This window comes from Mus pahari, chromosome 1 (assembly GCF_900095145.1).
Source record: "Mus pahari chromosome 1, PAHARI_EIJ_v1.1, whole genome shotgun sequence".
Classification (NCBI taxonomy): domain Eukaryota; kingdom Metazoa; phylum Chordata; class Mammalia; order Rodentia; family Muridae; genus Mus; species Mus pahari.
The window spans coordinates 148,492,525-148,498,538 of record NC_034590.1 but is presented as its reverse complement, the minus strand read 5'-3'; the positions used below and the strand labels follow the sequence as shown (position 1 = coordinate 148,498,538).

The 6,014-nt window shown below is 38.4% G+C and overlaps 1 protein-coding gene across 14 annotated transcripts in view; it reads left to right on the top strand.

The window, feature by feature from the left end:
- Nucleotides 1-6,014, top strand: part of Cpeb3 (cytoplasmic polyadenylation element binding protein 3) — a 173,298-nt gene that overhangs the window by 65,546 nt on the left and 101,738 nt on the right. The gene's annotated exons all lie outside the window — the stretch shown is intronic.

The window sequence follows — 6,014 nt, the reverse complement described above, 5'->3', positions numbered from 1 at the left end:
TTTTTTTTTTGCGTATCATATTTTTATGCCTTATGGTACTTTTTCTCTAGAAGTATATCTCTAACTTTATAGAGAAAATAGGTAAAAGTCTAGTAGAATATTTTCTTGAGGCTCTGACATTCGCTTTGTAGCTGTTTAAGTACTTTTTAAGGGTAGTGGGTGATTAGAGAAAGATGTGTTAGTGTGCTGAAGAAATGGCTTTCATAGTATTATCATGAATTAATAAAATTTCCAGCTTTTAATTTTGGACACATAAAAATATGGGTTTAGTTGGGTTCTGAAATAAGGTATCTAAAATATGAATAAATTGAATTTATAAAGATGTGATTTTTTTTTTCCCATTCTAAATAAACAAATGTAACTCCATTTTCCACCCTTGGTCTCCATCCTGACTCTTGTCTGTTATGTCCTGAGATGTGGGCAAATTGGGGCAGTCTCAGATTTATTTCCATATCTGCATCTAACTTAGTAAGACCAAGGGTGCCCTCCAGCTTTTGAAACCTTACACTTTACACTATACTTAAAAGATAGCTAGCTGACAGGAACACTTTAAAAATAGCAGACTCATGGACAGGTGACAGAATGTCACACTGGCAGCACCAGACTGCAGTAACAGAATCACCAGATGTCACACACTTGTTTCTGTTTTCACAGCTGATTCAACAGCAGCATTTGTTGGACAAAATGAAGCAAAAAGAAATGGCCTTGTCTGAGTTGAGTATCAGGCTTTTCTCTGCCATTACACATCTTTTCTCCCAAATCCTTTAAAAAGAGTTAAAGCTTGGCTGTACAAGAAAGGATTATGAAATGGTTGCATGCTTCATGCATGTTCTCCATACTAAAAGAGATACATAAACACCGACTATGTTTGTCTTTAGTGATCTTATTTTCCACATATCCTAATTTTTATTCAATGAAAATAGATTACATTTTATATTCTAAATACTGTAGCTTAAGATAAAGAAGAGTTAACCTAAATATTCATATGTAACTTTATACACATGCACACACACCATTCTATTTATCAGTAAACTTAGATTATATTTAGGTGATTGATTCTAGGGATCTAGCAAGAGCTCTTCACATGGTTTATGTTCCTGTTTATCCAAAATTCATTGAAAAAAATTAGGGAGAAGTCCAGGAATGATAAAAACTACAGGGCTTTTCTTGCAACAGTGATGCCTTCTACCTGCAAGACACTGTTGGAGCCTTTTGTTTGTTCTGCTTCTTAAGAAAGACAGAGTTGCAAGTATCCAGTGAGGGCAAACAATGATAACCTCTTTTCACCATGAGATTTTTCTAACTCTTCAGGAAAGAGCCCAAAGGGACATGTGGCTGTGCTCAAACTCAGGCTAAAAGGGCAACATCCCAGAAAACAGAGAAAAATTCTTTGATCAGGAAATTTTCCCTGTGCCCATGAGCTCGAGGCTCTTCCCCAGTTTCTTTTCTATAAGTTTCAGTGTTTCTGTTTTCATGTGGAGGTCCTTGATCTACTTGGACTTGAGCTTTCTACAGGGAGATAAGAATGGATCAATTTGCATTTTTCTACATGCTAACTGCCAGTTGTGGCAGCACCATTTGTTGAAAATGCTGTCTTTTTTTCACTGGATGGGTTTAGCTGCTTTGTCAAAGATCAAGTGACCATATGTGTGTGTTCACAATAGCTTATGCTGTAAGATCAAGAATTGACAAATGGGACCTCATAAAATTGCAAAGCTTCTGTAAGGCAAAGGACACTGTCAATAGCAATCAACAGATTGGGAAAAGATCTTTACCAACCCTACATCCGATAGAGGGCTAATGTCCAGTATATACAAAGAACTCAAGAAGTTAGACTCCGGAGAACCAAATAACCCTATTAAAAATGGGGTACAGAGCTAAACAAAGAATTCTCAACTGAGGAATACCAAATGGCCAAGAAGCACCTAAAGAAATGTTCAGCATCCTTAGTCATCAGGGAAATGCAAATCAAAACAACCCTGAGATTCCACCTCACACCGGTCAGAATGGCTAAGATCAAAAACTCAGGGGACATCAGATGCTGGCAAGGATGTGGAGAAAGAGGAACACTCTTCCATTGCTTCTGGGATTGCAAGTTGGTATAACCGCTCTGGAAATCAGTTTGGAGGTTCCTCAGAAAATCAGACATATTACCACCTGATGACCCAGGTTATCCTGGGCATATACCCAGAAGATGCTCCAGTAAATAACAAAGGATACATGCTCCACTATGTTCATAGCAGCCTTATTTATAATAGCCTGAAGCTGGAAAGAACCCAGATGTCCTTCAACAGAGGAATGGATACAGAAAATGTGCTACATTTATACAATGGAGTACTACTTAGCTATTATAAACAATGAGTTTTTGAAATTCTTAGGCAAATGAATGGAGCTAGAAAATATTATCCCGAGTGAGGTAACCCAGTCACAAAACAACACACATGGTATGAGCTCACTGATAAGTAGATAATAGCCCAAAAGCTCAGAATATCCAAAATAAAATTCACAGACCACATGAAGCTCAAGAAGAAGGAAGACCAAAGTGTCTTAAAAGGGGGAACAAAATGCTCACAGGAGGAAATATAGAGACAGTGCAGAGCAGAGACTGAAGGAAAGGCCATCCAGAGACTGTCCTACCTGGGGATCCATCCCATATAGAGTTACTAAACCCAGACATTATTATGGATGCCAATAAGTGCTTGCTGTCAGGAGCCTGATATAGCTGACTCCTGAGAGGCTCTGCCATAGCCTGACATATACAGAAGTGGATGCTCACAGTCATCCATTGGACTGAGCACAAGTTCCCCAATGGAGAAGGTAGAGAAAGGACCCAAGGAGCTGAAGGGGTTTGCAGTCCCATAGGAGGAACAATAATATGAACCAACCAGTACCCCCAGAGCTCCCAGGGACTAAACTACCAACCAAAGAGTATACATGGAGGGACCCATGGCTCCAGCCACATATGTAGCAGAGGATGGCCTTGTGGGACATCAGTGGCAGGAAAGGCCATTGGTTCTGTAAAGGCTCGATGCCCCAGTATAGGGGAATGCCAGGACAGGGAGGCAGGTGGGTTTGTGAGCAGGGGGGGGGGGGATTGGGTAGGGGGTGCTTTGGAAGGGAAACAAGAAAAGGAAAATAAAGAAAAGATCTAAAAATAGAAAAGTTATTTGATGCAGCATCAGTAAAGCTCGAAATTTTCTTTTACGGGAATAATACTGAATGAGGATCAACTAAAATTGAGTTTATTTGATGTTCTTGACAAATCCTTTTTTATTGTAATAATATTAAGGACCATTTAATGCCTTTTAAGGACCCATCCTGTCCTCTCAATGGTCACTAGTTAAAGACTGAAAATGTCCTGCTTTTCATGTTTTGTTTAAACAGGGTCTCACTGTGTAACTCTGACTGGCCTAAAATTCACAGATTTCTTCTGTGCACCACTATGTCTGACTTTTTCCTGGTACTGTTTGTTTTGTTTGTTTGTTTGGTTTTTGAGATGGCTTCACTGTGCAGCTCAGGCTGGCCTTGAGCTTGTGGGTTTTTTGTTTTGTTTTGGTTTGTTCTTTGTTTTTTTGAGACAGGGTTTCTCTGTATAGCCCTGGCTGACCTGGAACTCACTCTGTAGACCAGGCTGGCCTCGAACTCAGAAATTCACCTGCCTCTGCCTCCCGAGTGAGGCATGTGCCACCACGCCCAGCGAGCTTGTGGTTTTTATTTTGCCTCTGTTTCCTGTGTTCTGGGGCTATCAATGTGTGCCATCGTCTAAGAAAAGAGATTCTGTTTTTCCTTAAGTTCTAATGGACAGTGAGTGTGAAGTCTTGATAAGAGTTTATGTAGACCTCAGCAACTGGCTGTTGTGGTTAATTCTCTAGAATATGATGAAGCGGAATTAAATGATATCACTTTTAGTTTTCATGAATGTTAGTTTGGGTGTAAAGAACATTGACTTAACTGAAACCACGATGTAAATTCTCTTATTGAGTCAAGGTTGTCATTGTAACAAATGTTTGAGAGTAGTTTTTGATCTAGGTGGTGGTAGGAAGAAGCACTGCATGTGATATAGATTCTGTCAGAGACCCTAAACTGACCTAGAAATTAGAAAACCATAGAAGTTTTATGGGACAGCCACAAATAGAATTATAAGAAATGTGTCGTCAACAGTGGGATAAGTTTTAAACTCCTGGTAATTGCTTGTAGCTAATATAAAATAGTTTTTCTACACAAATCATATATTTAGGAATGTCTCCTTTATTATTCGTTGACAATTGCATTGACTTTTTTCCACTCTTTTACACACACACACACACACACACACACACACACACACACACACACTTAAAAGTAGTGAAGTTGAATGAGGACTTTAGTTTTTTTTTTCATTTTCCCCGGTATTGAGCATGGTAATGTGATGTTTGCTTCCAGTCCCCAGAAACAGAGTTTAATACCAAGTCAAAACTGGCCCTTTGACAATTATATATAAAACTGTATCTGTTGTAAAAACAAGACAAAAACCTTGAAACCTTTATCTTTAGTTTTATATATACTATACTTCCCAACTATGACTGACATTTTAAAGCCGTGACTATAAAATAAAATGAACATGTTTTTAGGGCTATAGGAATATCTCAGTGGTAGAGTGCATGTCTAAAAGTAACTCTTGAAGTAACTATACATGAAAATTTTACAGAGTCAAATACATAGAAATCATGCCCTAGTTATTATTTTAGTATCTTTTTGGCTGGTTTTTTTTTTTTTTTTTTTTTTTAAATAGGGAATTACTCTGTAACTATAGACTGGTCTTGAAATCCCAGTATTCCTCTTGTCTCCCAAGTTCTTAGATTATAAGGGCGATCCACCACACCTAGTTTTACTGATACCTATTTTGTTGAAAGAATTGGTCAAGAAATCTTGCATAGTACATTTTCCTCCTTTACAAGACTCTCTAAGTTTAATTTTTTTTTTTTTTTTGGCTACATCCATTTTATCTCTGATAATGAAAAAACAAAAAAGCAGCAAATGCCTACATCTGTCATCTTCACTCCTGCACCTCTTCCTCTTTGCCTCCGAACCCTTCCTTCTGTGCTTCTGCCTCCCACCCTACCCACCCCCACCCCCCATGGCTCTCACTCTTTAGCCCAGTGCACCATTCTGTTTATGACCTTACAGATCAGGGGTTCCATCGTTGTAAAGGACTACTGAGTAAATATTTTAGGGTGCACAGGACACAGGCCTCTGTTGCCTCTTTGCTTTAGTTCAGTATCCCAGCTCATTAAAAATTTTAAAAAAATGATTCTTAATCTCAGAGGTGTACAAAACTTCTGACCAATGTGGTCAGAAGTTTCAGTCCCCGTATCATTCATAAAGATGGCAATCTGGAAAGTCACATTTGTCACAGAGTAGTTAGTCTTGGGTCCAGGCATGGTGGTACTTGCTTTTAATCCCAGTGCTTGTGGGAGGCAAAGACAGGCGAATCTCTGAGTTCGAGGCTAGCCTGATATATGTGGTAAACTCTAGATCAGCTAGGGCCACATAGTCATAAAAGAAAAACAGCAGCCCACCATAGAGGCCAACCCCCAGAAACAGAAGTAGCTTTGGGTCAACTTAAGAATTCAGGGTTTTTATGCCAGTCTTTCCCCTACTTGGAAACATTTTACCATCTTCATTTTGCTCCTCTGGTAATCATGTTGTATTTTTGAGCCATTATGAAACTGTATTTTTTTATTCTCTCTAAACTTCATGTTTATATACATCTGTAAATTTCTTTTTTTTTTTTTTGATGCCTTTATCTGAAGGGCATTAATAAATGATTGTTTAACTAAAATGCTAGTCCAGGAAGTTGACTTGTTTAAATTTTAACACTGGAGATGTACAAATCTCAGACTATAGTGGAAGCTTCTTCTTGTTTGACTTTGTGTTGAGACTTTGGCTTTGTTTTAAGACTTTTTATGTCTGTGTTTTATGAATTGATTTAAAAGTTGTTGTGAATGCTTTGGCCTTAATAGCATTGCTATAGA